We start from the raw sequence: 24480 nt of genomic DNA, 5'->3' as shown, positions 1-24480 counted from the left end.
TTTATCCTTTTGTTTTTATATGACATATCTTATTTCTGTCTCTCTTTTTATCCTTTTAGTTACCCTTACTGATAATCTTCATTTCTACGCTCTACTCCAAGACTCTCTCTCCTGTCTTCTCCTTTCCATCAGAAGAACTCCCTTTAGTATTTCTCATAGGGCAGGTCACTTTTTGACAAACTCTCTGTTTCTGTTTATCTGTAACTATTTTAAACCTTCCCTTGAAGGACAGTTTTTCTGGATAAAGAATTTTGGTTGGTACTTTTTCTCTTTGTACCTTAAATATATCATACCACTGCTTTCTTGCCTCCATGGTTTTTGATGAGAAATTGACATTTAGTCTTATTGAGTATCTCCTGTATGTGGTGAATCACTTTTCTCTTGCTGCTATCAGGATTCTCTCTTTATTTTTGGCATTTGACATTTTGATTAGAATGTGTCTCACATCTCATACTAGGTCTATTAGGATTTATTCTGTTTGGAGTACACTTCTTAGACATGTGTATTTATGCCTTACATAAGAGTTGGGAAATTTTGGGCCATTATTTCCTCAAATATTCTTTCTGCCCCTTTTCCTTTCTCTTCTCCTTCTGGGATTCCCATGACACATATGTTTGTGCACTTCATGCTATCATTCAAATCCCCGAGACCCTGTTCATTTTTTCTATTCTTTTCTCTATTTTCTAAGATTTCATTTGTCCTATCTTCTAGTTCACTTATTCTTCTTCTGATTGTTCAAATCTGCTGGTATGCCTCTAGTAGGTTTTTAATCTCTTCTATTTTGCCTTTTATTCCCATAATTTGCTATATTTCTTTTCATACTTTCAAATTCTTCTTTATGCTCACCCAGGGTCTTCTTAATATCCTTTTCTCTTTAGCCATATTTTTCTTCTTCTCCTTGAATTGATTTAAGAGATTTTTTTTTTGACACATCTTTGATTAGTTGTTCCAAATTCTGTGTCTCCCTCAAAGGTTTAATTTGTTTCTTTGTCTAGGTCATAACTTCCTATTGCTTAATATGGCTTGTAATTTTTTTGCTGATGTCTAGGCATCTGATTAGCTTGATGAGTTTACTCTGAGGGTCAGTTTCTCTCTCCTGCCTAAGGTTTTATTGTTGATTGGTTTTGTGTTAAGGCTTCTCTTTGAATCTTTGTTCAGCTTATTCTAGCCCTTTAGAATTGCCCATGTTTAACTGATCAGATCTTTTCAGCTCTTCTTCATCTAGTTCTTACCCTGTATATGTTGTAAATTTTTTAAGATTCCACTATTTGTGCAATTGTTTCACCTTCTGGAGAAAGCTTCCTTTCCTCTGTTCCTTCTCTCAGAATCTTGATCTCTTCTATTTGTATTTGTTTTGCCTCTATAGTTTTTTTATGTTCCTTTTATTGCCTCTAGCTGCTTTTGCCTGCAGGGCAAATTTGGGAAGGACTTTCCCAAGTCAGTATTTCACAGCCCAAACAGGGTCAAGGTTCTATGAAGAGGACTCAGACCAGCTCCAAAGTGCCTGGGGAAAGGGTCAGGAAAAAAGCCAAGTCTTTTTGACATTTCCCTGAAGCTGCACTTTCCTGGCCTTCCCAGTTGTTCCCCAGAGGCTTAAGGAGGTACTATGTCTCTAAACCTCCACTGGCTCTGCCCCTCTCAGGGGCAGGGTTGAAACGATGGCAACATAGGTCCCTGTCCAGGTGGGCTAAAACAGTGGCTCAGAGCCAGGACCCAGCAGTCTAAATTTGCTAATTAAAAGCTATGATCCATGCTCAGCTGTGCCTTCTCCTTCATCCTCCATTCTTGGGGAAGAGGGCTTCCACATCCCTCTCCTCTGGGTCAGCCAGCCAGGGATCAAACTCCAAGGCAGCCCACCTCAAGAGCAGAGGATGCACTTCTCCTTTAAAGAATGCCTGAGCACACCCCCTTCGAGTTTGTACCTTCACTGTGCATTAAACTTTTGGCTGTACACGCTGACTAGTCTTTGAATTCTTTCTTGTTGCTGAGTCAAGAATCTTCACAGCATCAGCCCCTGGTTGAGGTACTGACTTCTCCAAGGACTCCATGGGCTCTCCAGCATCCAGCCAGGAACTCCTGGAGCTCTCCAGCAACAAAAATCCCAGGGCTCCAGCATCCAGCTGAGAATTCCTAGGGCTCTCTGGCATCATCAAGTTTATTAAACTTTTGGCTGTACACACTGAATAGTCCTTGAGTTCTTTCCTGTAACTGAGTCAAGAACCCTCATGATGCCAGCCCTTGGTTGAGGTCTTGATCTCACCAAGAACTCCTGGGGCTCTCCTGCATCAGCTTGGCCACCATGATGGGACGTGATAGCACCTCCTACAGGTAAGAGTATTGCTCTCCATATTTGTCCTCCTTCTCTTCTTTGGCCACAGAACACAAATCTCAGCCCACTCGCTTGACTGCAGCTCCTCTCCCCCTGGAGGGTGATGGAGGATGAGGGTTAACAGGGTTAACAATTGACACCATTCTTTGAGGCTTCACTGGAGTAGCTCTCCAAGTCATGCAGGAGTTTGCTGGCCTGTCTATGTGCTATGCCTGAGACTCTCTCTCTTTACCACCTTCACATTGTATGATAAATTAGTACTCCTGGAATTTCCCTAGGGCTGTCAGAGGGCTGCCTTGGGAAAACAGCAAGAACGTTTTCTAAAAGTCCTGATCATAGGCCGGCATTTAAAACTTCTAAACCCTAGTTCCAGACCAGGCCTCATTCTTTCTGTCTCACCCATCCCTGCCCTCAGGGCCTCTTAAAACTGACAGAATATGAATGAACCATCAAATGGGGGAAGAATTCAATGCAAAAAGATGGGGGAGGTGTGGGCTTGGTTTAAAATTTCAGGTCACTTATAACTCAGGGAGGGGTTCTGCTGCCTGTGGCAATCCCAGGACAGAAAGTTTTTATTCTAGGCCTCTGATGTTACATTTACAAGGCTTAGATTTATGGCTCCCTAATGTAGTTGGATGTTTCTTTAGGCACCTCCTAACCATCAGGATATGCAGTCCAATCAGGGACTTAACTTATAATTCACATTCATATGGCATCAGACTTCAACCCCTCACAAGGCATACTCCCTCCGAAACCTCCTATACTGTCTGGAGAACTACCCAAATACCTTTAGAGACTCCCTTCAGGGATGAGTTCTTCTGCCTAGTTTGAGGGCTTTCCTATCCTGTGCTCACCTACCTACAAGCCCCAGGAATGCCCAGGCAAGGGTGGATCTCTGGGGACACCCAGAGATTGCACTACCTGGCTGGTCAAACTGACCCAGAACTCTGGGTCCAAGAATAGGCCCAAGGCTTGAGTCTTTCCTAAGGGCTCAATCAGGAGCCTTTGGTGAAGACTCCCACTTCTCCTTAATACTCTCTCCTTTACTATCTTCTTTTTTCTCCCTCTCAGGCAGAGACACACCAGCAGAACAGCAAAACATGGGTAACTATTCTTTTATCCCTATCGACTTTCCCTTTAGGTGCCTCCTGAAACACTGGGACACGTTCCAATGAGATGACCTAAAGAAAAAAAAATTAGTCTTCTACAATACGGCCAGGCCCCAATATAAACTAGTCTCTATGACCAATTCAGCCTGTGTAAGCAGAAGCTAGAGTGTTTTTCAGAAGACCCGGCAAGTTTGCCAAACGATTTCAGTCCCTTTTACTCTTTTTTTTTTTTGTAATTAAAGTCAATTTTATTGAGATATATTCACATAGATACAATCATCCATGGTGTATGATTGACTGTTCACAGTACCATCATATAGTCATGCATTCATCATCCCAATCTATATTTGAACATTTTCCTTACACCAGAAAGAATCAGAATCAGAACAAAAAATAAAAGTAAAAAGGAACACCCAAATCACCCCCTCATCCCACCCTATTTTTCATTTAGTTTTGTTCCCATTTTTCTACTCATCCATCCATACACTGGATAAAGGGAGTGCAATCCACAGGTTTTCACAATCACACTGTCACCCTTGTAAGCTACATTGTTATACAATCGTCTTCAAGAGTCAAGGCTACTGGGTTGGAGTTTGGTAATTTCACGTATTTACTTCTAGCTATTCCAATACATTAAAACCTAAGAGGTGTTATCTATATAGTGCATAAGAATGTCCACCAGAGTGACCTCTCGACTCCATTTGAAATTGCTCAGCCACTGGAATTTTATTTCGTTTCATTTTGCATCCCCCTTTTCATCAAGAAGATGTTCTCAATCCCACAATGCCGGATTCAAAGTCATCCCTGGGAGTGATATCCTGTGTTGCTAGGGAGATTTACACCCCTGGGAGTCAGGTCCCACGTAGGGGGGAGGGCAGTGAGGACTTTACCTGCTGGGGTGGCTTAGCTAGAGAGAGAGAGCCACATCTGAGCAACAAAGAGGCACTTAGGGGGAGACTCTTAGGCACAATTATAAGCAGGTTTAGTCTCTCCTTTGCAGTAATGCATTTCATAAGGGCAAGCCCCAAGATAGAGGGCTCAGCATACCAAGCTGTCAGTCTTCAATGTTTGTGAGAACATCAGCAACAGTCCAGGTGAGGAAGTCCAACACTTTCACATTTTCCACCAGTTCCTCAGGGGGGCCCTGCATATATATTTTTATTCTTTGCCCAAATTACTTTGGGATACTTTCTCTCTCTTTTGACCTAATCTGGGGGGACATCCACATCATTATATCTACCTGCTGCCCCTGGAGGAACTCTGTGTATAGGCAGAAGCCCAAGCCCATGCAGATAATCTAGCAGCAGCTCAGCCAAATCAGTACCCAGTAGGAGCTACTGCAGTCCCTAATAATGACCCCAACAGAACTACCAACAAGGGCAGGCAGATTTAAAATACCAAGGCCATATGATTGGCTGTCTTGTAGCAGAAATGAAAAAAATACACCACTAAACCAACAAACTATGATAAAATTAGAGAGGTGACTAGAAGAAAGATAAGAATCTTGCTTATTCCAGGGACACTTAGTAGAAGACTTGAAGAAATATACCAACATAAACCCCAACTCCCCAGAAGGGCAAATTTTATTAGGGGCAAACTTTATTAGCCAATCATACCCAGATATTCAGAAGAAACTGCAGAAAATGGCTATGGGACCACAAACCTCCTTTAATTAAATGCTAGACACTGCCTTCAGTATCTTGAACAACCGAGATAAAGCTGAAGAGTTGGAAAGAGCCCAGAGGGATCGGCAACAGGACAAAAGGCAGGTTCATTTAACAGCAGTCACTATAAGTAGTGCCCTGTTCTCTCACAAGGCCAAATGGGATGGAAAGTCAGCTGTTTCAAATGTGAAGTTGGGACACTGGAGCAAAGAGGGCCCTGGCCTGGAGGGGCCACAGGGTACTTGTCCTCAGTGCAAGAAGAAAGACCACTGGAAAACGGACTGTCCCCAGCAACAAAGGTGGGGGTGTGTGGCTCCTGCACCAGTATAGCCTTGAGTGAGAGGCCTGAGGTCCCAACTGGCTCCCACTTCTGGCTCCCACTTCACTGCTAGCCATAAACATGGAAGAGCCTTGGGTAGTCCTTGACATGGCAGGTAAAATTATTAATGTATTAATTAACATGGAAGCCACTTACTCTGTTGTTAGCCATCACTCTGGAGCTCTGTCCTCATAGACTTCCACTGTGGTAGGGGTTGATGGAAATCCAAGAACCCATCACTTCACGTCACCCATAAGTTATAGACTAGGAGATGTTCTCATAAGTCATGAGTTCCTAGTAGTCCTTGGGTGCCCAAAACTTCTACTAAGCACAGATCTCTTACAGGTCTTAAGTGTTATATACATCCTCTACCTTCCTTTTACTCACATGCAGACTCATCCTTACCTTAACGTGATCCAACGTGCAGTGGATCTCTTTAATCTATCCTCCTGCTAGGTATGTGCCCCTCATTGTGGGCAATCTGAGGCATGACCCACTAATACAAAACTCTGGGCCTCTGCCCACCTTGTTAAGCTGCAAGTACACCTTTTAAATCACTGAGGACCCCACTCCTGTCACTATCAGCACTGGCCACAGTATCGTCCACCAGGAAGAAGGCCCTATCATATATGTTAAGGGGCACATACCCACTGTCTGTAAGTTCTCCAGGAAAATTACACTCTGAGGGAAATATGTCACTCTTACAGGGGAGCTACCCAGTTCTGCCAGGGTTGGCTGGAGGACAGATGCAAATCCCCTGTGTTATCTTCAGATTTTGTGTTCAATGCTTGCATCAAACTCTATGACTGTCTGATAGGAATGCCAGGAATGGTCTGGGATAAAAATTAAGGCATCATATTTGATTCTAATGACAACCCTAAGGCCCTGTCTTTCAGTGGAGCACAGACCACCCACAAGCAAATGAAACTCCAGCTGGCCACATCAGCAACCAGTGGTGCATTATCTGAACTAGTCAGCAACTTAACCACCATCTCTAGACCCGTCAGGTAGTATTCTTCCTTTGTGGGCATAAAACCTATCTTAGCTTACCCCTGCGGTAGTCAGTGACATGCACTTTAAAATATGTGACCCCAGTACTCAAGATAAAAAGAGAAAATGAGCCTTTTCAACTTCCAGCTTTCCAACCTATCATCCCAAACTGGAGTAGAAGAGCAGTCCCATTCTAATCCTACTCCTAGCTACCCTCAGGATGGAGGAGCTGTAGCTATTGGAGCTACAGAAATAGCCCATGCAGAGTGGATCCACCACAATCTCTTCCTTGAACTAACCACTAGCATTGAATGCATAGCCTTCACCTTAACCTTTCTCCAATCCCAATAAAATTCATTAGTGGATGTCGTCCTCCAAAACCTATGAGCCCTAGATGCCCTTCCAGTGGCCCATGAAAGGACATGTGCATTCCTCAGAGAAGACTGTTGTTTTTACTTTAATCAGAACTCAATGATAGCACAAGATATTAACTCCCTTACAGACCAGGCCATTAGATTAGCCACCCAGTCCTAAGATCTTTCATTTGATTTATTTGAGTTTCTGTCACCCAGGATAGGTGCCACTCTTTGCCCCATCCTTTTCTGTTTAATGAGCTTAGCCACCCTGGTTCTCAGCTTTGTGGGTTTGTTTCTCTTTCTCTTAGAATGCTGCACCTTGACAGTAACAGCACAAATCATGGTACAGTTTGGACTCGCTTACAAGACGTTGACAGACAACCAAGGGGTCACACCAGAAGAAAGATGCAAGGAAACCCCATACCCTCCCAGAAAAATCATTAGATATGATAGCCAGAGAATTCTGCTCCTATTATAGACAGGTACAGTGCCCCCTCTGTCAGCAAGAAGCAGTTACAGAAGACTGTCCTCCCCGCTTAAGATTAAGGGATGAAATTCTCTGAGAGGGGACTAAAGAAGGTTAGATAAGGAAGGAGGGAGGTAGAAGTGACCCCAATACCCATAACAAAGTTCCTCACTCAGGCCGGTACCGTAAAAGAACCAATGAAAAGTACAGCTTATCAATCCCTTATTAGCATATCCAGAGGGGGAAGGGCCCCTCCAAGTCCTTGTAATGCAGAAATCTCAACCTCAGAGTGCTTCTCCTCCCTTGGAGAATGTCCATGCTCACTCCTTTTAGCGTGTACTTTCGCTGCCTCTTCGTCCACTTTTCCCTAGATGCTATACAGTGCTTCCCTAGCCTCTGGAGCCCTAGAACAGTTATTTTAGACAGTTTCTGCCTATCCACTAGCTGATTTTGGAGGAGGAATGAGCCCTGGAGCTCCATCCTCTGCCATCTTTCCCGGAAGTTCTTCATGGAATTAATGTTTAATTGGTATGGAGTTTCCGTTTGGGGTGATGGAAAAGTTTTGGTAATGAACGATGGTGATGGAGACACAACTTTGGGAATGTCATTAATACTACTGAATTGTAAACTCAAAAAGGGATAAAAAGGGAAATTTTAGGCTGTACATAAATTACCACAAAAAATTCAGAGAACTGTACAGCAAAAAGAATGAACCCTAATGTAAACAGTGGGCTAAAGTTCATAGCATAATTATAATATTGTTTCATCAGTTGTAACAAAAATACCACACCAATGCAAAATGTTAATAATAGGGAAAGTTGTTTGTGTGGGAGGGGAGTATAATTGGAACTCTGTATTTTCTACATGATTTTCTCAGTAAGCCTACAACTGCTCTAATAAAAAAAAATAAAATATTAAATGTAGGATTAGCATATGACCTGACAATCCCATTTCTACATATGTAATCAAAGAATTGAAAGCAGGGACTTGAACAGATATTTGCACACCAATGTTCATAGCAGCATTGTTCACAATAGCCAAAAGTGGAAGCACCCCAATTGCCCAGCAATAGATGAATGGATGAACAAAATTTGGATATACATACATCGGAATATTATTTGTCCATAAAGGAGTGAAGTTCTGATGCATGGATGTACAATGAAGGCATCATGTTGAGAGAAATAAGCTAGACACAAAAGTGCAAACATTGTAGGACTGCACTTATATGAAATATCTAGAACATGAGAATTCATAGAGATAGAAAGTAAATTACAGATTACCAAGGTCAGGGTATAAAGGGGATTGGAGAGTCAATGCTTAATGGGTACAAAGCTACTGTTTGGGGTGATGGAAAAGTTTTGGGAATGGATGGTGGAGATGGTAGCACAACAATGTGAATATAATTAATACCACTGAATTGTACTCTTGAAAGTGATTAAGATGAAAATTTTAAATGCTACCACAATAAAAAATAAAAATAAATGCATGAAAATGAAAAAAACAAGAGAGAGAAAATTCTCCCTTTGATCTAATCTCAACAGACATAGTAACTGATACAATACTACAAAAGTTTATTAAAAAGACAAACCATATTCAAAAAATAAAATAAACATCTCCCTGAATTGGACTGGAAAATACGAGAACTGGGGGCTAAAGCCACTGGCCTGCTGGGCTACAGGATAAGAAATAGTGGCTACTGGGAATCCAGCTTCTTTGGAGAACTCACTAGATGATCTGTGACATGGCAGGTGGCTGTGTGACTTCATAACTACAGGCTGGGCTCTGTCCATTAAAAGCTATTTGCCAGGGGTGGTTGCAAAAAGCAGTGAGGATGAGGCTAGCAACATGCCCCCTGGGTAAGAGCCGACCATGTAAATCCTGGTTCTGGACATGAAGACCACTATCAGCAAAAAAAAAAAAAAAACAAACAATGTCATTGAAGTAAACTGTCCTCTCTGAGAACACAAAGGAGTCATATATTTCTTAGTGACCATCAGAGATGATTATAATGATGTCTTCTTATTTTGAATTTCATGTCTAACCTGGGGCAAGATAAAATAAGGAAAGAAAACAGTATATGCCAAAATCAAACATGAACTGAGCATGTGAAAGAAAATAAAAGAATAATTCAATAGGACCTGTGGCTTTTCTGTTTCAATGGGAAGGGTGCACCAAAACTGAAACTGCTACAATACTGCTTGCAGATTAACGCATCCCAGTTTTCCATATTTTATTTCATGAACACAAGTCTACAAATACCTGGATAACAGAACAAACATACTTAGATTTGTATGACAGAGGCACAGAGAAACAGCTTTGACATATTATTCACCTGGATTCATTCATTCATTCTTCCATGCATTTATTCATTTTACATTCACTGAGAATTATGTGCTTGGAACCCTTGGCTTGGTGCTGTAAGTTAGAAAGATGAAAAAGTTGCAATCTGCAAGCTAAGTGGGCCTCCATCTAAAGGCAGAGACAGATTAAAAAAAATAGTTAAAACATAATGGGATAATTTCTATAACTGAAGAATATATAAGAAGCTACAGGAATATAAAGACATGAATGAATAATATGATCTGATAATAATTATCAGTTATCAAGCACTTAGTCTGAAGCACTTTAAATGTATCAACTCATATAACCACTACAAGCCTATATAGTGGCTATTTCTATCATCTTCATGTTATAGATGAGGCAACTGAGGCAAAGACTGGTTAAGTGAATTGCCAAGATGACAGACTCTGGAATCAATCTAGGTAGAATGGCTTCAACCCCACTCTATTGGGAGTTATGGTGGGCTTCACAGGAGAGGTGACACAGGAAACAAATTTTAAGGGATGAGTAGGAGCTCTTTTGTGGAAAAGGAGGGGAAGAGAATTCTAGGCAGAAAGGCTAGAATATATAAAGTCTCTGAAGACAATTGTAAGGTAGTTTGACCTGAATGGGATTTGTAATGCTGGGATGCTTGGAACCCATCTTGGGGTCTGTTTGAAGTTTTATGGATTGTTGTAAGTGGCTGGATTACAACTGTGCTTTCTTAAAGTAAATCTAGAGGCTCAATGATGAATGATTTGGAGAGATGACCTCCAATAAGAAGGGAGACAAAATGAGAGAGTGCTGAAAGAATCCAGAAAAAAAATTTATGAAGCTCTGAATGAGGACAGTGGCGGCCCTGGGGATGCAGGAGAAAGATATTAAGGAAGTAACTCGACAGATATTTTGCCTGGGGATGAGGCTGAATCCTGAATCCAGAATGATGCTATATTTTTTAATTTGGGAGATAGGATGATGGCACAACTAACCAACATTAAAACTATAAAAGGAAGCTTAGATAATGGATCTATTCAAAGGCAAACACTGAATGCCTACCCAGACACTAGACATGAGTATAAACTTCTAAGTATACAGTGATGCCATGTTGGCCACTGAGTGCTCAGTCAGGACATTGAACCTGGTAGAGGAGCTCACAGGCAAAATCCATTACCCAGACACACAATTCTATTCATCACAGGCTCTTCTAAGAGTATAGAATCTCTTAGTGGATGGATTAAAGGTTAAGAAGGAACAAATAGTGGCTGCCTTTTTCACTACAAAACTTCAAATCTGAAATACCATCAACTGAATTTAATTGTGGCACTTACATAAAAAAATGAGATAAAAGTATCCTCTGCAGATTAAAATCATGCTCCTGATCACAAAATCCACCTCCATGCGTTATATTAATCACATAACTTGGATAAATACAAGAAAGAAATTACATTTCTCCTTTAGGCAGGTATTGTAATGATTTTAATTCAGTGGCTTGCTATTAATACTAGTGCCTGCCCTCTTTGATATGAGGCTTCCATTTTCTTTCTTGTTCCTAAAGTATGCTTGCTATTTAGTATTCATTACTCATGTCTATTTTTATCAAAGAGCACCATTACATGAAACCATGAGCCAAACATGTTTGGCCCTATTTTTTATTTATGGAGGGAAGAAATTATTTGCCCTTATTGTACGAGTGTATGATTGGTACGTACACGTTATCACAGTGCATATGTGTTACTTCACATTAGAAGTTGGTGGTATTTAATTTGGGTGGTCTGGCTAAAAGTCTGACATTCTTTTTATATCTATTTTAGTTTAGAACCTTAATGTGTTTAGAATATTAACATGCCATTGAAGAAAAGCGAGTAGCCTTGTGAACAAACTAATAAAAAAACACGTTATTTTGATCATGGTCTCAAAAACTCTCTCTAAATATTGTAGGAATTTCTTATCTGAATAGCAGACCATGTGGTATTAAGAAAAGAGAGACATGTAAACACATTTTATTTGAATACTACGACCCCTGTTAACTTTAGCTGACAATTGTAGAGACTACAGCAATTGCCACTCTTTATAGGCTATAGAATGATTTGGGTCTTTGCCTCTTTAATTAATGATGATTATCTATGGAATGTGCAATTATGACACCTGAGACAATATTGGCCATTATAGTCCTACTCTTTCCCAGCCATTCACAGTGAGATGACTTGAAAGTTGTCTACATATATATCTTACATTGTATTTATACAGTTTTTTTTTTTAACCTACCTAGCCTATGGCTAGGTTACTCCAATTTGCCATATTTTATGGCCCCTGTAGAATCAGATGGCAGCAACAAATTTATTATTTAATAGACGACAAGAATGCAGCTTTTAAGTACAAAACTACTTTTAAAAACCACATTTATCATAATTAAAACTAGAAATCACCTAAATATACTTAATTGATATTTATCAATATAATGGAATATCATATAGCCATTTAAAATCAGAATCATCATAACTATATAAAAATAGGAAAATGTTTACTAAATAATAATTAATGAAAATATTTACCAGCTATGCAAACAAATATGATCACAACTAACGTGTAGAAGAAGACTGGAGAGGAATATAAAGGAATTAGAGATTATGTGTGAGTTTTTAAACAATAAGCAAATTATGATCTTGATATTCTAAATAAATATGAGCCAAAAATAATTAGAAGAGTATAACTGAAATCATAAACATAGTTATCTTTTGGGCATTAGGCAACAGGTGATTTTGATTTTCCACTTTGGCTTTTTCTAGCTATTTCCAAGTTGGCTATTTTCTGTTATTAATACAATTAGAGTAAAATTTAACAATATTGAAGTTATTAACATATTGGCATTAATTATATTAAAATTAATTTAGAAAGAAGAAAAAGCATTTTAAAATAAGGATGCTGTTTAAACAATTTCAGTTATTGCAGGTTCAAGCTTTTAGATATTAAGAAAATTGAACTCTGCCTCCACACTTCCCCCTTAGGATGGATTTGAAGCTTGATGCCATGCTGTCTAGGCTCCCTAAAGACACAATTGCTTTTGAATGATGAACAGATTGCTCCTTAATATTTTCTCCAAGCAATCATACACAATGCTGGTTTTCTAAATCGTTACCCTGGTATTGCAATGAGGTTTACATGCCCCCAACCCCCATTCTTTCCCTAGGTGGTAATGTACCAAAAGGGGTGGCTGGGATGCGACAATAAGGTGTCAGTAACACTACTTCTGACCCAGCTACTGAGTCCCACTTTAAGGTAAATGATTTTACTCACCTGGGTGAGAGACTGTAGTTTCACAAAAAATGGCAAGGCAGTAGAGAGATGTTGTATGTGTTTAAATTGGAGAAAGATCTTGAGAATTCAGAAAAAATTTGTAGCTGGGCAGTATGTAGTTCCAGCTGAACAGAAGAAAAAGCAGATAAGGCCTGAGGTGAAAACATCTAATTGGGAAAAATTAGTGTCTTCATGCTCAGTCTCCCCTGTGCTCGAAGATGACTGGGACAAAAAAGTCCAGCAGTTGAACTCTTGCTTGCTTGTTATTCCAGAGAGACATGATGCTAAAGATTTCTGAACCTAAATACGACATCAGTGAGTTTTGTTATGGTACTTAATTGCATGCTGAAAAAGAACCAATCACTACTAAGTTGGAGAGTGTTTCCCAGGCAACAGTTTGAGAGAAACTTTTATTCTGTATTGCTCAATAAATCTTTCGCTATAAAAAGGACAGCCTGATGTAGAAGTCTGTTCTGTTAAGAGGGCAATATAAACTGCATAATGGTCCTCTGATCTCTCACACTCTCCTCTCCTTCATCAGTTGAACTCTTCCACACTTTGCAAGACTCAGCTCAAAAGTGCCTTCTCTGTAAAGTCTATCCCCATCTCCTTTATATGTGAGAAGAAAATGGTCATTCTTTTTTCTCCCTTCCATGTTTCTTTGCTTATTATACTTCTATCCATTTTATAATATTTATGCCATACTAATGTGTTTGCATTTCTAGAAAGATCTCAATAAATGGGGAGCTCAAAGATAAAGGCCTTTCTTTTATTCATATTTAGATATTTAGGCCCTTCCATGAGCCTTCTGCTTTAGAGGTGCTCAATGCTATTGAACAAGCTCTTGTCAAAATGTTTTTAGAATATAGACTTAGAGTATACGCAAGCATTTAGATAAATGTCTTTAGGATGTTTGATAATGCTGATAAATGCAGGTTGCTCAATAGACAAAACTGCTGTTTAATGCAGGCTCCTGATTTGTTTTTGAATTTGTCTAAATAAAATAGATGAAAAGCTAGAGATACTACACATGCTTTTTTTCCCTGGCACAACAGGGTTATAAGAACCGGATCAGACAAGATGTCTTGTAATTTTTTCCTCTCTTCCAGTCATTCCACAGCTGGTAATGCACTTTTAGCCTTATTAAGGATTTCTCCCACAGATAAAACTTCTTAGACCTTTTTTCAAGTCCTAATCATCATTACCACCCTCACTGCCAACAATTTTTCTCCTTCCTCTCCTTTTCTTCCATATGCACATAAGCGCTTCAACCTGTTCCTGCTTCCAAGAGCAGTTCCTCTGATTTTGCACACATTCAGTTGCCTAACATAGTCTTTTTTGGAGTAACAGATAGATTTCTTCTAGAGTACAGACACTTGCACATCAAGGGGTGCTCAGGCTTTGCTAATGGGCCTTCACAAACATCGTCACAGTTTGAATCAACACATCTGCCATTACCTAAGCCATTTTTAAAAATACCATTTTTTGTCACCAGAAGCTTTTTGTTAATTCATGGCACCTGCTAAATAAAACTAAGATAGACTAAAATGCCCATGTGTTAATATTACATAAAGAAAGTTTTTTTGGTATTCTTTTAACATTAATTTCAGTCTTTAACATAAGAAATACTTAATGAGAACATGATTTATAATGAACTCCCCCTAATCAAACCTACAATAGAAATATGAAGAAAAAGGTTTTACAAAATAGAAATTCTTTACTAATTTTTTTTCTATCTCAATTGTTTATTCCTTACTCTTATGGCAGAAAATAGTAATATTTTTAGGAAATAGTAATATTTCAGTTTAATTGCAGAGAATTTCTTAAGGCAAAATACATTATAATGTTGCCTGTATTTCAACAATTTTATAAACGTTGGCATTAAATTCAAAAGAAAAGAGGGCAAATGCAATTTTGTAATAGTTACCAAAAAAAAAAAAAAAAAATCCAAATTAACAGTATAGTTTTGGACTCAGAGAAAAATTGCCAAAATTGAAATGATTTCTTTGTAAAATAGCAAGAACACAGAACAAACAGAATAATCATTACCGAACTGGAAAATTAATAAATTACTCTGGGAGAAGAGAAAAAAGGTCTCAAACATCCTTCCTTCATGACTACAGTTTCATATGGCCTGTTATGGGGTTTGTGTGGCCTTAGTTGAATTTATTCAGCCTTTTTTTGGACTCAAATTGTCTCCAGGGAAGTTTTAAACATTTGTTTTTATCCTGAAGTATCCATATAAGGTAGAAGAACCATTTGTAATTTCATTCCATTTTACTGATAGGAAATTTAAGGCTTGAAGATTTTAAGCCATCAATCTGTTAATTTAGAGTAAGGTTCTTTTCTCTCAAGAACTCTGGCTTTTTAGTATTTAATTGCAGAAATATATTTGACAAGTGGAGCCCTTAGTAACTAATATAAGGAATTAAAGTATTTCCTTTTTCATGTGGGACAAATGGACAGTTTTAAAGTGATGTTTTCTGGTCCTAAATACACTATGTGAAAGTGGAGGGCTATAACTAAATATAAAAATAATAGCACTTTTTGTTTCTGGAATGTTTAGCTTCCATGAGCCAAATCATATCATAAACACCAGTAAAACAAACAGTTTAAAGAGATTAAAAACACATCACTAAAGGAGTAGATCATAAACCAAGACTATAAATGGGAAAAATCTGGTTCACCATAAGGACCTACTTTTTATATCTGATCCAGCAGTGAACAGTTTAAACACAGGCATTTTGAGCTCTGCTTTTTGGTAGTTCTTTATCACCTGATTACTAAGAGTTGCTTTCCTTCCCATCAAAAACAGAATGATTCAAATTACTCAAGCTCAAGTTGGTAACAAATGCTGCAAAACTGCAGTCAGGCTTCCCCTGGTTTGGGAAGACACTGTCAGAGATGGGAAGGCTGTGGGGGATAGATGGAATCACTGAATGGGAACTAGATGACCCAATGGTAGGGCGAAAATATAACATAAAACTAAGGTTGCCTACAGGGTAATATGATAGAAGAGGATGCAGGAAAAGCAATGGAAAGATGAGGATTGTTCCTAAGTTGTTGTGAAGAGTGTATAAAGAGTCATGTTTGAGGTGAGTGTTAATAAGGAACTGTAACTACCTGATTCTCTTAATACACATGCCAATAGCATGGGTCATTTCCCAAAAGGCTTTATAGAAGTCACTGAGTGATTCCTTCTGCCTCTAGGGATGACTATATCTATACCATTGATATTCTCACTTAGAAACAGTTTTTACCAGAAGCCCATTCATTCCACCATTTAACAAGGGGAAATTTTCCAGTTAAAATAATAAAAGAGTTTGTGAGCTCCCTAAAAAAATACATAGATATACTTTCCCTAAGGAAAGAATAAAGACATAATTGCAATCTTCTGCCCTTGTATTAAGGATGAATTTCAAAAATGGTGTTTTAGTTTAAAAAGTTATTACACACTGAGTTATTCCACAATATGGGACAAATAGAAGAATAGGAACATGACTTAAAATGCTCTTATAGATCTCTTTACTTAGTTGTATTCCTTTAAATTCTAATGTGTCAAAGCTAAATAGTGACAATAGAACCCTATTTTTCTCCTTAGTACAACAATTAGTTCTATCACACATCCTTTTCCTTTGCTCACAGATGACTCTGGGACTCCTTCCAAAGAATAGTCTGCTAACAAATTATGTTTTATTCATTTTTTTTAAATGTTAGTTTCCCAACATTTGTCTTGGTGTAATGCATTTAAATGCTTTTAAATTGGAAATTCAAAAGATAAGACACTAGTAAAAAGCATGTTCAACTGTCACCCACACCCTATTTTTCCTCACCTTTATCTATGAGGAGTCTAATACCATTTGGAACAAGTGATCTTAAAGATACACTTCTGTCAGTAGAGAGCAACAGTTGACAGACTGTATTTGTTTGCTGTTTCTCTCACCTTTGCTGAACAAGCTCTGTTTTTTCCAGTACCACAGTGATTTACCGAAGAAGTACCAAAGAGCAGACATTTCGTATATATTGAAGAAATAATGAAAACAGAAGGAAGCAACCAAATCTCCCATATAAGAATTCCTGATTAACAGACAAAATATGTTGCATGTTTTTTCTCTTTGCACATTCCCTTCCCTTTCTCTACCCCCCACTCCCCACCCCCCAACAGTCTCCTATACATCACTTTTCTGTGAGTTTGGGCTGTACTACAGATGAGTTAAACAAGTTTGTAAATTAGAGGCTAAGGCATGGAAGAGTGAAAATGTGCCTAGTACTATTATGTCATAAGTTGTATGTATAAGATAAATCTTCTGTCATTGGGAACTATATCACTCTCATCAGTCACTTTAGAGTATTCCTAGCAGCAATCTATGCCTTGCTGGAAGATTAATGATGAAGATGATCATGCAAGATTAATATCATTATAGGTCATCACATGTATAGCTCCCTTTGAAGATGCAAAGATTTATTGGGGGGGACTAAAGAATATTAGATAACTGAGTGCTTGAGGAATCGTTTCATATGTACAATAGATTGAATAGGTAAAATCATTGGCACTTTCATATATGCCCTGTTTACTTGTTAAATAGACGAGAGCATTGGAGATTTGGGTGACTGGGGTGAATATATACACACGTACATACATATACACATATGTACATACACACATATATAAACACACATATTTAAGCTCTGAGAAAAATGAACCTCAAGCTGATCGCCTGGACTCTTGTGCTTTCAGATCACTCTTTACCAGGGATTATAAATTTAAATGCATTTAGATTCAGGCTGGCAATATATATATGAATAGTGAGCAGGTGTAAGATACTAGAAACTGGAACAATAGGCACTGAACAGGGAGTACATAACCAAGAGCATTAAAATTCAGACTCTGAAGAACCACCATGCGGGCTAAATAAAACATCTGAGGGTTTCCAGATCTTCTCTCATAGTTTTTCCACCTCAACTTTTCACTCTGTGGTTCTTATTTGCTTTGTATATTGTTATTAGCTTTTAAAAAACTCTATATTTTAATACTTCATATTTGCATAGTATTTATTCTCAAAATCCCTTAGTGATTTATGGAACTCTTCATGCTGGGAAAAGGGAAAAACAGGCCAATTTCAATAAGAACAGTAACTCGCTCTGACCAAATCGACTCCATTTAGCTAACTGAAAATGAAATAAATAAGAAGCCAGCATCCATTTTCTTCACACCTCTAAACATAACATCAAACTTTAATAAATGTGTGCCCAGATACTAACAGAATTAAATGCAAGGCCCTAAGGGCAGAGGTTTCTAGGAATGTTCTTATAATAGAGTTTCACCTGGGATTCAATTAAATATTTAGTGAGAATGGCTGAAAGAAAGGCACTGTGCTGAAAGCTGTGGGGAGACAGAGATGAATACGACACAGTTTTTGTCCTCTAGAATGTCATGATCAGTGGCAGCCAACATATTCAATTTAGAGTGTGTGTGGGGTGTTGGGGAGGGGGTGTGGGAGGGGGTGGAGTTCCAAATCTCTCCTCATTCTCCTCCAGTACCTACAAACTTGTTTCAATTTATACAATCTCATTGCTCTTTCCCCAGGTTTCAGAGGATGAAGTATACTTTTTCTTGTTCAAGGCTAATCCCTCTACATGTGTCCTTGATCCTATTTTGTACCTTCTCTCAGAAATTGTACTATAAATCAGGGGTCGACACACTCTTTCTGTAAAGGGCAAATGGTAAATATTTTAGGCTTGTTCAAGGCATATGTTCTCTATCACAACTATTCAACTCTGCTGTTGTAATGTGAAGACAGCTGTAGACAATATGTAAAGAAATGTATGTGCCTGTGTTCCAATGAAACTTTATATATGGATGCTGTACCAGTTTGAAACTGTTCTGGACCCCAGAAGAGCCATGATCTTTTAACCCAATCTTCTTGGGTGGAAACTTTTGATTGAATGTTTCCATGGAGATGTGACTCACCCAACTGTGGGTAAGACCATCTGATTAGATCATTTCCATGGAGATGTGGACCCTGGGTCTTGATTAGTTCAGCCAACACTGAGGCTGATGCTTGGAGATGCAGACAAAGGACTTTTGGGGATACTAAGCTAAGAGATGAAGCCCAGAGTTTGCCCTGAAGAAGCTAAGAGAGGACCCCCAGATGCTTAGAGAGAAGTGCTCTGGGAGAAAGAAGCAAGGACACACCAGAGCTGAGAGAGAAGAATGATGACAGAAGCCCAGAGACGTTTTGGAGAAAGTCATTTCAAAACATAATCTAGGAATAAAGGACTAGCAGACGCCAGCCACGTGCCTTCCCAGCTGACAGAGGTGTTCCAGACGCCATTGGCCTTTCTCCATTGAAGATATCATTTTATTGATGCCTTAGTATGGACACTTTTATGGCCTTAGGACTGTAAATTTGTAACCCAATAAATCCTCTTTATAAAAGCCAATCCATTTCTGATATTTTGCATAACAGCAGCATTAGCAAACTGGAACAGATGCTGAACTTTGAATTTCATATAACTTTCATGTATCATGAAATATTATTCTTCTATTTCTTTTTTCAGTCATCTAAAAATGTAAAACTATTCTTAGTTTGAGGACCATGAAGAAACAGTGAGCCAAATTTGAACCACAGACCATAGTTTGCTGACTCTTGCTATAAATGAATGCCACTCTTCCATATCTTCAATCCTTGCTTTCTAATCTCTCCCTTAGTTTATATTAGATTATAGAATCTCATGAGACAAATATTTTCAAATATTTAACAATGATTCTGGTTCTTGACCATCAGATAGGTAAGCCAATCAGTCAGAACTAGTGCCAGCTATAAACAATTAGTGGATAATCCCTGTGTGTATAGTGTAATATAGCCCAGATTACACCCTAAAAACAGAACAAACTTAACTCCTGTTGCACTGCCATCTTGATAATGTTCATTCTGCCTAATTTCTCATCTTATTCGTTTTTCTGTAAGTCTTCTGCCTCACCATTTCTTTAAAACTGATGTTTCCAGGAGAGACTTTACCATTCTTATTTTTTAGCTCATTTGAAACGTTCTATTTCTATCACTCTCATTAGATTACCCTAGTAATCTTCCACCTGTCTGACCTATGCTTCCTGGTTGCCTTGGCAGTTTCCTCTTCATTCAACCCTTTCTCTGCAGTGATTCCCACTTGGGGTTCCATAGGGTTCTTGACCCACTGCTTCCTGTTCTTTGCTCTTGTCTTGGCAGCCTGATCCAGTCTCAGGGTTTGACTTCCACTTTCATGCAGATGACCTCCATGTCTGTATCTTCACTCTTGACATTTCTCTAGAGCTTGAGACTTGGTTCACCACTTAGATTTCCCTACAGGCATCTTAAAGTCAGTGAGTCAAAAAATGAACCTGTAATCATCTCCAACAGCCATCCTTCTCCTCTCAAATCCCATTTCTCAGTCTGTGGCAATACTAAACTTGTCGCAGAAGCAAAGATACTTGGAATCACCCTCAATGCTTTCCTTCCCTAACCCCTAATTCTATTTAAATAGTTAGCAAGAATCACTGACTTTTCCTCCAAAATATTTTCCAGCTCTGACTCTTCAGCAGCATCCCTGACTGCTGTCTTAGTCATTCCTCACTTACTTGGACTCTTGTTATCAGTCTCGTCACTGGTCTCCGTCTACACACTGCATGCAGGTAGGCAATCTTAAACATAGATCTAACCAAGGAACATCTCTGCTAAACTCCTGAGTGACTCACTGTCAGAACACTTAGTATGGCACCAAGAGCCTCCACCATCTGTACCCCACTTCCTTCCTCAATATTACCTATCTTCTATTTTTTTTTTATTCCCCAAAGATGGGGTACTGCACATAAAAGGTAATTTTATGCTTCTGTGATTTTGCACATGCTACTCTTATCACTTAAAATATCTTCTCTCTTTTTCACTTGGCTAATTTCTATTCAACTATTAAGATTTGGCCTTCTCTGAATTCATAAAACTGGGTACATGCCTATCCTCATTGTTTCCATTTTATTTACCAAATTATACTGAAATTGTCCCTTCTCTCTTCTGTGACATTCCAGTTTCACCATTAGCAAGCAAGCCAGGGAAATTTAGTCACTGTCTCTCTAGCTCTGAATTCAGTATCTGGCAAATAGGTCTAGGTTAAGATACTAGGCAAGCCATGTAGAGGGCTGTGGGAGAAAACTGAACTGAGAAAAGATGCCACGGAGGTGGACTTCCTGGGTTCCATTCCCAGCAGCATAGCTTACTTGCTGTGTGGTTTGGGGATTATACTTCTCTAAGCCTCAGTTTCTTCATCTGTAAAATGGAGACTCAATTCATTCATGGGGAAATATTTATTAAGTGCATGCTATGTTTCAGGCACTTTTCCAGGTGCAGAAAAAATTCTCACTTTCAAGGAGCTTTCATTCTAGTGGGAATGGAGCAGAGAAGACAAAGAAAATAAACAGATGAAAAGAGAATAACTAAATAAATATATCATATAGTGGTAAGTGAATGGGGGTGGAGATTTTTGGTTGGCAAATTTTAAATAGAGTAATTAGGGAAGGCCTCACTGAGAAGTGGTATTTGAGCAAAGGTCTGAAGGAGGTGAGGAAGTAAGCCGTAAGACTCTGGGCTGAAGGGAATTCCAGAAAAAAATAGCAAATGCAAAGGGTCTGGCATGTTAAAAGTACAGCAAGGAAGCCAGAGTGTTGGAGAAGAGTGAGTCTGGAAGAGAGTGAGGAGATGAGGTCAGGAATTTAGAAAAGGTGGTGGTGGGGAGTGAGAAGACTGGCAGATAGCCCCATCATCTGTCCCCCACCCACCGATGGGAAGGACTTCGACTTTGAATTTCACTCTGAGTAAAATGAAGGAGAATCAAGGGAGGGGTTTGAGCAGAGGAGTGAATGATCAGAATAAGGTTAAAAACATTTCTGGGTGCTGTCTTGACAATACACTGTAAGGAGCAAGTATAGAAGCAGGGGACTAGGTAGGAGGCTATTAGGATAATACAGATGAAAGATAATGGTGGCTTAGATTATGGGAAGGCATTAAAAATGATATATTTTGGAGTAGAGTCAAAAGGATTTGCTGGTGGTTTGGATGTTAGGTAAGGGTAAAGAGAGGAAGTAACCTTGACTCCCAAGGATTCTCACCTGTGTAATCACAAGGTTGACAAAGCCTGCAAGAGGAACGAATTTTTTGAGGGAAGGGTAAGTACAGAAGTTCAGGTGAGGTCAAATTAAGTTTGAGATGTCTGTTATATTTTCAACCAGAGACGTCAAGTAGGTAGTTATGTATATGAGTTGGAGTTTGAGGAAATGAAGAGGGACCAGCAAAGGAGACCCAGAAGTGGAGGCCAATAAACCAGAGGACAACCAGGAGGGTGTGGTTTCCTGGCAGCAAAGTAAAACAGTTTTAAAAAGAAAAAGCAGTATATCACAGGGGAGGAGGGAATGATCAACTCGCTCAAATGCTGCTGATAGATCAAGTAAGTGGAAGACAGAATTTACAATTAGATTTGGGAACACAGGGCATTGTGTCCTTCATAAGCAGTTTTGATCAAGTGGCGGGACAAATGCCTGGCTAGTGGGTTTAAATATAGTTTCAAGGAGCTTTACCAAGAAGGTAGGTAGAAATGGGACAGTAGTTGGAAGATGATGTGGGGGAAATGATAGTTTTCATTTTTAAAGTAAAAAATATTTATATACAGATGGAAGTGATATCATAGAGGGCAATATTGATGATGTAGGAGAGAGGGGTATCTGCTGGAGTAGTATCTTTGAGTAGGCAAGAAATGAGATCTGGTGCACAAGTTGAGCAGCTGGCCTTGAGTAGGAACATGAACACTGTATTCATAATGACAGATGGAAGGCAGAGTTTTATAGTAGTTGCTTATGAAAGGTCTCGTATGCTTCCATCTTCTCAGTGAAATAAGAAGCAAGATTATAGCTGATCATAAGAATGGTGGTGGTACGTATGTGTGGTGGAGGGCAGGGGAAGAGAGTTTGGAGTTGTGTGGTAGAAGAAAGAGTCTCCTGGAGATGGTTTGACTAAGTGGACCAGGAAAATAAGATAGGATTAGTTGTTGCCACCTAGGCCCAGCTGAAGTTAGTGGTTATGAATTTAAATAAAAATAAATAAGCATTATACTTTGGAGGATTGTATGTTATGTGAATATATCTCAATAAAATTGCATTAAAAATAAATTAGCATGACTGTGTATTTTTCTCCAGCCATGGTTCAGTTGCATGGATCTAGATGTGGAATAGGCAGAGTGTTTAATTTAATATGGGCTGGGGTTATGCTGGGAAAGTAGTATAAAGCAAGACAGATGGGCAAGAGGAGTGCAGCTGGGAGTGATATTTTGAAGAGGAGCAAGCTTGCTAGAGAGGAACGTCCTGGGAGAAAGCCATTTTGAGGCTGGAGCTTTGGAGCAGACGCCGGCTGCCTTCCCAGCTAACGGAGGTTTTCCGCACGCCATTGGCCATCCTCCGGTGAAGGTACCCGATTGCTGAGGTGTTACCTTGGATGCTTTGTGGCCTTAAGACTGTAACTGTGTAGCGAAATAAACCCCCGTTTTATAAAAGCCTATCCATCTCTGGTGTTTTGCATTCTGCAGCATTAGCAAACTAGGACAGATTTAAGGAAGTGATTATAATGATGAACCATGGAATTTAGGTTATTTCATGGAGGAAGGAAGGGCATGAGTGGAAAGGTGGTAAGATCAATGCATGATAGGTCCCAGTGGGGTTGAAAACTTATTGGAATCAGATTACTAGAGGGAGGAAGCTGGAAAGATAGGAAGTTGTGATTAAAGAATGATCTACTTGAGATTATGATCATGGGAAGAGTTGCAATATTGAATATGTTAAGTTGTATGGAATATTCATGGAAGGAAATGATTGATAGCAACTGTTTCAGTTTGCTAAAGTTACCAGAATGCAATATACCAGAAATGGGTTGACTCTTTCAATGGGGATTTACTAGGTTACAAAGTTACAGTTCTAAGGCTGTGAAAATGTCCCAGGATGAACCTTCTCTGAAGAAAGGCTAATGGTATCAAGGGGTTTTCTGTCACATGGGGAGGCACATGGTGACGTCCGCTGGCCCTCTCTCTCTTTAAAATGTCTCTGGAAATTTCTCTCTTAGCTTCTCTGAGCTCTCTCCATAAATTCTCTGCCTTTTATCTTCTCATAGAGGACTCCAGTAAGAGGAATAAGACCCACCTGGAAGGGGCAGGGTCACATCTCCATGGAATTAACTTATTCAAAAGCTCCCACCCAACAATAGGTCTGCTCCCACAAGAATGGATTAAAAGAACATAGACTTTTCTGGGATACATAACAGATTCAAACCAGCACACCACCATTGGAGAAGATAGTTACAAAACTACTACTGGAAGCTTCATCTACATGGACATTGATCTTACCAAGAATTATGAGAGCATGATGTTTCAGAGAGTAAAAGTGAACCATGAGTTAAAATCTTCATGAAAACAGGGGGTGACAGGGGATCTGTAGATGACTGTACAAGGAGATGATAGTTTGTATCTTTTAGGATGATGAGAATTAAAGAAGATATGAATAAAAAGTGAATGCCTGCTCCATGGTGGACTCAATAAATATTAACTATCATTTGTACTACTGTA

The 24480-nt window shown here is 39.1% G+C and overlaps 1 protein-coding gene across 2 annotated transcripts in view; it reads right to left on the bottom strand.

Annotated features, from left to right (window-relative positions):
• The window catches only part of CSRNP3 (cysteine and serine rich nuclear protein 3), a 245313-nt gene that overhangs the window by 119768 nt on the left and 101065 nt on the right, over positions 1 to 24480 (bottom strand). Inside the window, exon 1 of one of the 2 annotated variants that reach the window (XM_037850038.1) lies at positions 12847 to 13078. The exons of the other annotated variant lie outside the window; for it this stretch is intronic. The gene's annotated coding sequence lies outside the window, so the exon portion shown is untranslated. Of the gene's footprint in view, positions 1 to 12846; positions 13079 to 24480 lie in introns of those variants that run through there. 2 annotated transcript variants of the gene reach the window in all.

The sequence above is a fragment of the Choloepus didactylus genome, chromosome 9 (genome assembly GCF_015220235.1).
Source record: "Choloepus didactylus isolate mChoDid1 chromosome 9, mChoDid1.pri, whole genome shotgun sequence".
Classification (NCBI taxonomy): Eukaryota; Metazoa; Chordata; class Mammalia; order Pilosa; family Megalonychidae; genus Choloepus; species Choloepus didactylus.
Note: the sequence above shows the minus strand (reverse complement) of the source record. Positions and strands in the feature narration are given on the sequence as shown.